The sequence below is a fragment of the Anolis carolinensis genome, chromosome 3 (genome assembly GCF_035594765.1).
Source record: "Anolis carolinensis isolate JA03-04 chromosome 3, rAnoCar3.1.pri, whole genome shotgun sequence".
NCBI lineage: Eukaryota > Metazoa > Chordata > Lepidosauria > Squamata > Dactyloidae > Anolis > Anolis carolinensis.
In genome coordinates this window covers 169,468,121-169,479,840 of record NC_085843.1, presented here as the reverse complement: position 1 = coordinate 169,479,840, position 11,720 = coordinate 169,468,121, and the positions used below count along the sequence as shown (strand labels likewise).

Here is an 11,720-nt window from a genome sequence, read left to right as displayed (position 1 = left end):
ACTAGTTTGTTTGCCAGAAGGTCGTGGGGGACTTTGTCGAAGGCCTTACTGAAATCTCGGTAGGTTACATCCACAGCATTCCTGGAACGACCCAACTTGTAACTCTATCGAAAAAAGAGATGTGACACAACTAAATCTGTCATATTATTTCTAATGGCTTTAACCAGGGGTCCCCAAACTAAGGCCCGGGGGCCGGATGCGGCCCTCCAAGGTCATTTACCTGGCCCCCACCCTCAGTTTTATAGTACATATTTATATCAGTTTTAATAATATAATATATTGTATATACATATAATATTGATAAAAATATTATAATGTTATACAATATAATACTAATAATAATACTACCATATAATAATATTAATTATATGTTATATATTACATATAGTATTACAGTATAGTGGTATAGTTCAATATAGTAATATATAATGCTAATATTGTGCTATGCTAATAATATAATATATTACAGCTGCTCTGAGTCCCCTTCGGGGTAAGAAGGGTGGGATATAAATGTAGTAAATAAATGTAGTAAGTAAATAAATAATTAATTTTAGACTTAGGCTCACCCAAATTCTGAAATGACTTGAAGGCACACAACAACAACAAACAACAATCCGAATTAACTTGACTATCTCATTGGCCAGTAGCAGGCCCATACTTTCCATTGAAATCCTGATAGGTTTATGTTGGTTAAGATTGTTTTCATTTTTAAATATTGTATTGTTCTCTCGTTGTTGTTGTTGTTTTGCACTACAAATAAGACATGTGCAGTGTGCATAGGAATTGGTTCATATTTTTTTTTTTCAAATGATAATTCGGCCCCTCAACAGTCTGAAGGATTGTAGACCGGCCCTTTGCTTAAAAAGTTTGAGGGCCCCTGGCTTTAACTAATGACTATATTCTTTATTGCATAAGGTAAGTGCCACTCCCTTTTCTCTCCACTATGTTATTCACCAGTCCCTAATTGTGGGACTGCTTCAGAGTTTCAAGTAAGCTCTGAAACATTCTCTGACTTTTAGGAACATGGAGCAAAATTGAGTGAACTCTTTACAGCTGCCCTCTCCAGCTTGTTACTGATTATCTACAAGGACCTATCTGAGTAAACTCCACACATGAGGGGCAGCTGCTCTGCATTCATTGGTTGCTCAAGGGCAGAAAAAAAATCTTGGTAAACACCTCACCTCTGATAAGTGGAAGAGAACCTGGAACTGTGCTAGGAAGCTCGCTAGCTGCTTGCAGCAGAGTGAAGATTTGGATCATTCTTCCTGAATTACTCTAAAGATACATATATCGGTGTAGCATTCACAAGTATCCCAAAGGAGTTTTAGTCTGCATGGATTTTATCAGTACAATGAGTAAGTACCCTTGTTCCTTGGGAACATTCTTTTTCCTGGTGTCTAGAATAACTTGGTAAAATGTGTGCACTTCTACTGTGAGGTCAAACCCTGCAGAGTCCAATGCAGCAAAGTTTGAAGCAGATCTGGAGTAGACTGCTTGGAAGGAGGGGGACATTTTCAAAAGAAGGGCAACATAAAACAATGAGCAACATTTAGTGGCAAAATTCAGCCAAAGGTTTTGTATGGTGGAAAATCAACGTGGGCACTCTTTCTCTTTATCAGCCAGACAACATATTTGAGAAGGCAGACCACATAGGTGTTGAGTTCACAATTTTTTCCCTCTCAAAGAATGATCTAAACCCAAAGTTTGAAAGTATTTTTAAAGTAATAAAGTTTTTAGCTCGCAGTCAATACTTCCTTTCTTTTAAAAACTGTCAGTTTTTTCTTTGCCATTTTAAAAAGTACAGTTAGCCTTCCACCCATGGCTTGGAAATATATATATATTTTAAAATCTAAAAAGCAAACATTAATTTTGTTGATTTAAATGTTAAGAATAATTGTTTTTATTGCTACCTACATGGTTGGAAGATGGGCTCCTGAACGCAATCTGGAAAAAATTAAGAGGTCATGATCCCCTTCTCTTGAATTAGAGAGATCTAAGCATATGGTCAATACACTGTTACTATATGGAAGCTATCATAAAAGAAAATGGGTTCCTTGGAACTACAACAACAAGTATCCACTGTTACAGTAATACAGAAATTGCTTTAGATGTCATTAAACCTATATTTAGTTCAATGCATCAATATGAATACAGATACAAAAGTACTGCTATACAATCAAACAAAGGACTGTTACATTCACAGTAAAAATAATATTTTTCTCTTGAAAGATGAATTCACTCCTCTTCTCATGAACAAAAATTGTTCTTTAGTTCTTTAATTGTTCCAAATACACAAATTGACTCCTCTTCTTATATATAACAATTGTTCTGATTTCTTTACTATGGATAGTAGACTCCAAAACCACAACCAGTTTCAACTCAAAAGAGTCTTCATCAGGTGGATTGCAGTCTATTCTTTAAGTTGTTTTTCTGAGTTTTTTTTTAATATGGATCCTATAGGGAACATATATTGTGGCTACAGGTTATTTACAATACACATAGTTACAGGAGACATACAAGATACATAACAAAGATAATGTAAAAGTTATACTCACAGAAAAATCTATGTTTTAACATGCATACTCTGCAAGCAGTTTGATTCCAATGCGAGTATGAAGCTGAGTAACTAATCTCACTGTTAATATGGGAAGAACATTGCTCAGGTGGTTGTAAAGTGATGTAGTTGCTGTTACTCCTGAATCACATTTAAAGGAAGACTTTCAATTTTTACAAGAAACAGTTGGTATTGTTCAACCCCTTTGGATGTTCCATTTGGAGTGTGAAAATCCAAAAAGATTCATGCTGTAGGAGCAGGGCCGGCCGGAGATAAATTTATATATAAAGCGAGGGGGGAAATTGCGCCCCCCCCACAGGTGCCGCGGGAGGCGTGGCCATGTGCCGCGGGAGGCACATGGCCACGCCTACCGCGGCGCCGGCGGGCCCCGCCTCCTGCTCCCTGGCCCCGCCTCTCACGTAGCGTGGGAGGCGGGGTCACGGCGAGCAGCGCGGGAGGCGGGGCCAGGGCTGGCCCCGCCTCCCGCGCAGCTCACCCCGACCCTGCCTCTCACCCAGCGTGAGAGGCGGGGCCGGGGCGCACAGGCCGGGAGGCAGGGCTCCGCCCAGACGGGGCCTTGCCTCCCGCCCCGCGCGGCCTGGGCTTTTCCAGGCAGGCCGACTGCACTGGAGGTCCCTGCAGGCCGCGATCGCGGCCTGCAGGGACCTTCGGTGCAGTCGGCCCGCCTGGAAAAGGCCAGACGGGCGAGGCTGAGCTGCGTGGGAGGCAGGGCCAACCCTGGCCCCGCCTCCCACGCAGCTCACCCCGACCCCGCCTCTCACGCAACGTGAGAGGCGGGGCCGGGGCGCACAGGCCGGGAGGCAGGGCTCCGCCCAGATGGGGCCTTGCCTCCCGCCCCGCACGGCCTGGGCTTTTCCAGGCAGGCCGACTGCACCGGAGGTCCCTGCAGGCCGCGATCGCGGCCTGCAGGGACCTTCGGTGCAGTCGGCCCGCCTGGAAAAGGCCAGACGGGCGAGGCTGAGCTGCGTGGGAGGCAGGGCCAACCCTGGCCCCGCCTCCCACGCAGCTCACCCCGACCCCGCCTCTCACGCAACGTGAGAGGCGGGGCCGGGGCGCACAGGCCGGGAGGCAGGGCTCCGCCCAGACGGGGCCTTGCCTCCCGCCCCGCGCGGCCTGGGCTTTTCCAGGCAGGCAGACTGCACCGAAGGTCCCTGCAGGCCGCGATCGCGGCCTGCAGGGACCTCCGGTGCAGTCTGCCTGCCTGGAAAAGCCCAGGCCGCGCGGGGCGGGAGGCAAGGCCCCGTCTGGGCGGAGCCCTGCCTCCCGGCCTGTGCGCCCCGGCCCCGCCTCTCACGTTGCGTGAGAGGCGGGGTCGGGGTGAGCTGCGTGGGAGGCGGGGCCAGGGTTGGCCCTGCCTCCCACGCAGCTCAGCCTCGCCCGTCTGGCCTTTTCCAGGCGGGCCGACTGCACCGAAGGTCCCTGCAGGCCGCGATCTGGAAAAGGCCAGACGGGCAAGGCTGAGCTGCGTGGGAGGCACGGCCAACCCTGGCCCCGCCTCCCACGCAGCTCACCCCGACCCCGCCTCTCACACAACGTGAGAGGCGGGGCCAGGGCGCACAGGCCGGCCATCCAGGGCCATCCCAGCCGGCCATGAGAGCTCGCTCATCACCGAACAGGCCTTCCTGTTCGCCGGCGAGCGAGCTCATGGTCCCCGCTGGGAGGGGGGAAGCCTGACGGCGCCCCCCGGGCCCTGCGCCCGAGGCGGCCGCCTCACGTGGCCTCCGTGTTGGGCCGGCCCTGTGTAGGAGCTTCACCTGGAAATCTATGCCCTTGGAAGGTGCAACAACTTCTAGAATCTGGATCCTGAGTGATTCAGGATTGTGTTTTAAATCTTCAAAATGCTTATAGAAAATCGAATCAGTAGAGTGTTTACTGATCTTACTTTTGTGTTCTATAATACAGACTTTGACTGCTCATTTGGCCTATGTACATTAGTGAGCAGAGACACGTGATGGTATAAATTACCCCCTCAGTGGAGCAAGTAGCAAAATGGTTTATTTTATTTTGAAATTTAATGTGATGATTCTTAAAAAACTTTGCCTATACAAATTGTGGGCACATGGAGCAATGGTGACAAGCAAAATTACCTATCAAGTTGAATTTAGTAATGTATTGTTTGGAATCTAAATCTGAATGAATCAAAATGTCTGATGTTTTGTGTTCTCCTGTGGGCGATAAGAGGGGGATGTTCACAACCTGGTATGTCACTTACCAAATTCCAGTATTTTCTCACTGTTTTTATTAAATGTTTATATAGGTTGGTCAATGTAAGAGGCCACACTACTCTGTTGTCTCTAGATCTGATCTTGTCTTCTAATATAGTGGTTCTTCAGTCTCTACTTACTTTGACACTAGCCTTATGAATCAAATGTTCTGGAGACCCTTTATTTCTAAATTGATTTTTCAATATTTCCAAATTATATTCAAAGTCTTGTGGCAGGATGCAGTTATGCTTGATTCTTAACATCTGTGCATATGGTAAGTTGTTTTTTAGAGGTAAACTATGGTAACTGCTATAACGTAAAAATGCATTTCTGTTGGAGGGTTTTCAGTAATTGTTGACTATCAGTTTATTGTTATCTTTAATAACTTTACATCCAAATACGCTAAACTGTTGGAATTGATATTGCCAGTGAATTTGATATGGGGATGAATAGTGTTGGCCCATGTCAGAAGTTCCTGTGCTGTTTGATAATCTTGCATTATGATAAAAACATCATCTATATATCTGCAGTATTTCATCACATGATCAAAAACAGGATTTTGTGTATGGTTCAAACTAAATTTAACCTCTAAATGATTCATAAATAGATTGGTGATGTATGGAGCGGCTGCACTCCCCATAGCCCACACCCTGAATCTGAAAGTAAAAGCGTTGATCAAACTTAAAGTAGTTTTTCTCAAGAATCACATCAATAAGGTCTAATAAAAAGTGAGTAGGGGATGTAAGTACGGTCTTGAATCTAGTATATGGAAGCTAGAAGTTGGATGTGAATAAGGGTGCAACAAATATACACAATTTGTGTTGTGTAGGGCAGGACAAGAGATGTTCCAAACTGCAATTTATCACTGGTGGCAGCTGCAAACAGAACCAAGGATTCCTGTTGAGAACCCATGAAAAGAGTGATGAAATCAGCAAGGCAGAAGCTGAACAACTACCAGTCCCATTCCCACACATGCCATACACAGAATGTAGTAGGAAAAGAAGCAAACATTTTTATGAAACATATGAGGTAGCTTTATTTATAAATTACTTGTGCATACATAATCTAATAGAGGAAAGAGAGGACAATAAAATGGTTGGACATTAGAGAAATACTGGAAGAAAGGCAGAATAAAAGTATGTCTGGGATTAAGAGGAAATTTGAATTATATGCAAACTAGCAATTAGTATAGTCATGCTAGCTCACTAACTTTAATAGTCCCAGTAGCATGTTAGTAAACCACTGGAATAAATTAAAATTAATACTTCCTATTCCTACTCAGAGTGAGCCTTTGTTGTATATATTTTGTAAAAGCTTTTCAATAGTTAACCTTTTTCTTCAATTCTGCTCTTATAGTGGAAACGAAGGGAATGCAAATGCAATGTCACACCAGAGACTGGAAACAGAAAGAGCCATGTTTTTGGCAGTGGGGATGGTTTATGCTTTACCTGACATTATATAACATGACCTCCGTAGTATAGCTGTAGTAGGTTTTTTCAAATGCAATTATTTAAATGTGTTGGTTTTTGCTTCCCTGCTCAATGAACCTTCAAAGGCCAGTTATTGTTTTGTGTATTTTGCTGTTGCGAATGTTATCCCTACTAATTCACAAAAATCAATTTTCCCCAAGTAATTTCCTCTATTGATGTTTTCTTTTAAAAACAGCAGGAATGGGGAATTGGCCTAGCAAAGCTATTTTTCTCTCATTTTTTTCTTTCTAGCAGGTGTCCTTGCCTCTCAGTCCTACAGCTGTAAGGCAGATAGGGTTTTGATCTGAAAGCACATCAGTGTGGCGATTCAAACTCTGAGTTTAGCATTTGTGTTTTTCTCAGAGTGTAGATATGGTTTATGTTGGTTTACTGCATCTCATCATGAATCCCAGCTGTCTGTAATTTTATCCTCAATTCCTATAGTTTTACAATGTCTTAGATTAACGTTATACAGTATTGTGACTGCATTTATGGTAGGGGTTTGTAAATAATACCAACCATAATTTTGTTAACATCAGACATTTACCCTTTCCAACCCACAAGTCTAATTTGTAGCTTTGGGATGTATTCTTAACAAAACTGTTTTCCACTCATTGGATGAGTTTTCAGGCATATAAATCAAAGGTAAAGAAGTCAATTCCCAGAAAGTAGCTGAGATTAGTGAAGTTGATGTTGAGAGAAAACACAGAAAAGTCTGGGAGGGTGAGTTTCCATGTTAAAGCCCACTGAAAGTAAACTGCATGTAGTGTTAAACACAGCTTGAACTTGTACAGCAGCTTTCCTGGCCAGGCAGTTTCCATATATTTTGGAATATAACCTCCACTAGTAGCACTCAGCATGGTGGAATTGTAATATCGCAATATCAGGAGAGTACTTACTTAGACGATCCCTTGGCTTTTCAAGTGTTATGTCTTGGCAATGGGTAAGAAGGTGAATGTAGAGTCCTATTCTTGACCCACATGTTCTTCCACAGTGACGACATTGGTTTCCAGGTGGAAGGTGGTCCTGGTCAGGGTTGACTCGATGTGCCTTCCTCTTGGCACATTTCTCCCTTTTGCTCTCAATTTGTGCCTCTTCAAATTCCACAGCACTGGAATTTGAAGAGCTGACTTCCAGCTAGAGTGCTCAATGACCATGGCTTCCCAGTTCTCGGTGTCTATGCCACAGTTTTTAAGGTTAGCTTTAAGTCCATCTTTAAATTTCTTTTTCTGTCCACCAACATTCTGTTTTCTGTTCTTGAGTTGGGAGTATAGTAACTACTTTGCAAGACCATGATCGGCAATTCAAACAATGTGGCCAGTCCAGTGGAGTTGATGGTGTAGGAGCATTGTTTCAATACTAGTCGTCTTTGCTTTTTCCAGCACGCTGACATTTGTTTGCCTGTCCAAGAAATTTGCAGGATTTTTCAGGGGAAATGCTGATGGAATCATTCCGGGAGTTGGGTGTGACTTCTGTAGATGGTCCACATTTTACAGGCATATAGCAGGGTTGGGAGGACAATAGCTTTATAAACAAGCACTTTGGGATTAACTGGTGACTGCTGGAAGAACACTTTGGTTTTTTTCAATGTTCAATGAGAGGCTGAACTTCTTGTATCTTCTACAGAGTGGCTTATAGGTCTTCTTCTGAATGGTGACAGTCAAAATTATCATTGGCCTATTGGAGCTCTATAACAGATGTTGTTGTGACCTTGGTTTTGGCTTTCAGTCTGCTGAGGTTATATAGCTTGTCATCTGTCCAATAGATACTTTCCACGACAGTGGGAAGCTTTCTATCAACGAGATGAAGTATCATAGTGATGAAGATAGAAAATAAGATTGGGGCAATAACGCATCCATATTTGACACCTGATTCCACCTTAAATAGATCACTTTGGAAGCAATTACTGCCCAAGACTGTTGCCATCACATCATCATGGAGGAGTCACAGGATGTACACAAATTTGTCAGGGCATCTGTTATTTTGGAGAATGGTCCAGAGGGCACTGTGATTCACTGTGTCAAATGCCTTTGCAAGGACAATGAAAGCTATGTACAGGGGGTGATTTTGTTCCCTGTATTTTTCTTGGAGCTGTCATGCAGTGAAGATCATGTCCACTGTTCCTCTGGAGGGGTGAAAGCCATTCTGGGATTCTGGGAGAGTGTCTTCTGAGACAGGTCGAAGTTAGTTTGCAAGGATTCTTGCAAGGATTTTCCCAGTGGAGGTTCGAAAGGGGATACCTCGATAATTTCTGCAGTCTGTTCTATCCTCTTTTTTGAAAAAGGTGATGATGGTGGCATCCTTGAAGTCTGCTGGGATTTTCTCGGTCACCCACACTATTTCAATGAGCCGGTGGAGTTGTTGTGTCAGCTCAGGTCCACCTTCTTTTTTTTTTTTTTTTTTACAAATAACTTTTATTGTTTGACAATCTTGTGAATAACATTTACCAAAAACAGAGATACAAACCAGGACAAAAACAACATTTGCAGGGCCTGTGACTGGGGGTGGGATGGGGGAAGATAAAAAAAGGAGAGGGTAAAGGGAGCGAGGGGAAAAGTAGGGTGGAGATGGAGATTGGGGTAACGAACAATGTAAAAGTTGAAGAAAAAAGATAACAACAACAACATTAAAAAACCCCCAAAATTAATAAAATGACTTCCATCCATTTGCATGGTGCAAGTGTATAAAGTTCAGTTCATCTCGCATTGACTCTTCTATCTATATTGTCACAGGCATCGCCTTCTTTCTCATTCCGGAGTTGTTCTTCTCCATATCTTTCTATTATGCCCTCAAATTTTAAATTTCTTATCTTTTAGATAATTTTTAACAGGTTCCCAATTTGTTTGTTTTTGTGGTCTGCCCTGGTCGTTTGATAGTAAATATGTTAATTTGTCCATATTCATAATTTCTAGTACCTCGTTTATCCAAGAGTTCGTCTCTATCAGTTGAGAATTTTTAGCCATTAATATTATACCTAAATATTTGATATTTTTTTTCTTATTTGGATGCCTGATACATCTATCAATTCGTCTTGTCTTTTCTTTATCATATTTTTGGTTAGAATCATTGTTTTCTCTATATTTATCTTTAACCCTGATACTTTTTCGAATTCTATAATAGTCTCTAGCCAGTATCCTATTGTTTTTATTGGGTCCTTTATTACACAAATCAAGTCGTCCACAAAAGCTTTAATTTTGTAATTTTCTTTTCTTATCTTGTCCCTTTTAGGCGTGGGTCTCCTTTATTTATTTATTTATTTATTTATTTTTCAAACTTATATGCCGCCACTCCCCTAGGGCTCGGGGCGGCTCACAAGAACCAGCTAAAACAACAATTTAAAAACATCTTAAAAACATCTTTAAAACATTTTTAACAAAACATCTTAAAAACATCCTAAAAGCACCTTTTAAAAACCTTTTAATATTATTTAATAATATTTCCATTGCCAGGATGAACAAGGGGGAAAGTGGACGTGACGTCCCTGTCTAGTTCCTTTAGTTATTTTAAAATTTTTGGATTCCAATGTATTTACTTTAATTTTTGCTTCTTGTTTGTCATAAATTTTATTTATTGCATTATTAAATTTGAACCCCATATCTAATTCTTTAATCAGTAATTATTTTATTATATAGTCTATTTACGCCATCCGGCCCTGGGGCTTTGTTCCCATCGGTTTTCTTAATTGCTCTTTTTATTTCTTGCTTAGAGATTTCTTTGTTTAGTACTTCTCTTTGATGTTCTGATATTTTTGCAGTTTTTGATTGCCCAAATATTTAGAAATGTCTTCTTTTTTATTTGGTCTCTGGTATATAACTTACTATAGAATATATTGAATTGATTTGCTATTCCTTGTTTTTCCCTCTGTCACAATTTCTGTTATATATTGAGCCTGGTTTTTTTTTCTAATTCTCCAGGCTAACCACCTACCTGGTCTGTTAGCATTTTGAAAATGCTGCTGTTTTATGAACCTTAATTGTTTTGCCATTTTTTCTGTTTCTAAATTAATCTTTTGGTTTTTCATGATCTCTACTGCTTGTAGTAATTTTTTGGGGGGTCGTCTTTTAATTTTTTTCTCACCTTCTCTAATTTCTTCATTTATTTTATTCATTTCTGCATTTTAACTTATTTTTAAAGTGCTTTGCTGAATAAAATGTCCACGCATCACCGCTTTACTGGAGTCCCAAATTATTTGGGTTGGTGTTTCTATCAAATCATTGTGGGCAAAGTATTTCTTTAAAATTTCTTTATTTTTCTTGTCTTCTTCTGATTTTAGTAAGGACCCCTTCAGTCTCCATTTATATAATTTATGTGTTTTATTAATTTATTACAAATTCTACGGGACAATGATCTGAATTATTTCTGGGAAGTATTTTGATTTTTTCTACTTTAGGTATTAATGATGTTGACATCCACACCATGTCTATTCTGGACCATGATTTAAACCTGTTCAAGAAAAAGGTATAATCTTTTTCTTTTTGGTGGTGCAATCTCCATGAATCCTTTAAATTCCAATCTTGAAGAGCATTAAAAAAAACTTATTGGCAGTTTGCCTGATTGTGTTTTCTTTTGTAACCTTGAGTTTTCACTTTTATCTATTTTTGGGTCTAGGACTCCATTGAAGTCCCCCATAATTATTAATTCATCAAATTCTTGAGCTGTTATTTTTTCTTTGTTTTTTTAAGAAGGCTTTTTTGGTGCTGTTTAGGGCATATATATTACAAATTAATAATAATTGATTCCCTGTTTTCACTCTGGATCCTACCATTCTTCCATCCTCATCTTTAAAGGCTAATGCAGGTTTTAATTCAGGGTTTATATACAAAACAACTCCCCTCTTTTTTCGGCTGATGTCAGAACCCTGGCAGCAGAGCACCAATAACCATACGCAAAGGCCAATCTCTATCTAATATCTTTATTAAAGAAATATATAAAAGCAATAAAAACAAGTGAAGAATATAGTTCAGAAGCAGACCTTTCAAAAGAGGTCAAATATAGTCCAAAAATGTATTGTCCAATATAAGATATTAGAGTTCAAAGTTTTAATCCACTTGACCGAAACACACACTTTGCCAAGCAATAGTGTGGGGAATTAGCAGAGTCCTAGAGTTCAATGAAGCTTGACAACAAGGCTGGAATTAAACTTGATTCTTGGCTAGATTCATAACTGGAAACAAAGGCAAAACATGAGCGTGGAGCAGGGTCCGTGGTGAAACTGCAAGGCTAGACAAGGCTTGAAAACTTGATCCGAGAAGCAAGGAACTGGGGTACGAAGTCCACACACGATCTCTCTCCTGAAGCTGATCAATTGACTCCGCAAAGAATTCCTCGCGCCAACCACCTATATTGGGTCTCGTTTTCCTGCCAACAGAACTCTTTCCCTAGAGAACGAGAAGCGAAACCCAACTCTGTCCAGATGTGTGACTCCTTAGAATTTCCCAAGGGAAGCAAGCCTAATCAGCTTGATTTCTGGCA

The 11,720-nt window shown here is 41.1% G+C and overlaps 1 long non-coding RNA gene across 1 annotated transcript in view; it reads left to right on the top strand.

Annotated features, from left to right (window-relative positions):
• The first annotated feature begins 472 nt into the window (after window positions 1-472).
• LOC134297654 (uncharacterized) overlaps window positions 473-11,720 on the top strand; it is a 139,784-nt gene continuing 128,536 nt past the window's right edge. The window contains exon 1 of the long non-coding RNA XR_010004475.1: window positions 473-1,355. This is a non-coding gene — a long non-coding RNA (uncharacterized LOC134297654). The remainder of the gene's footprint in view (window positions 1,356-11,720) is intronic.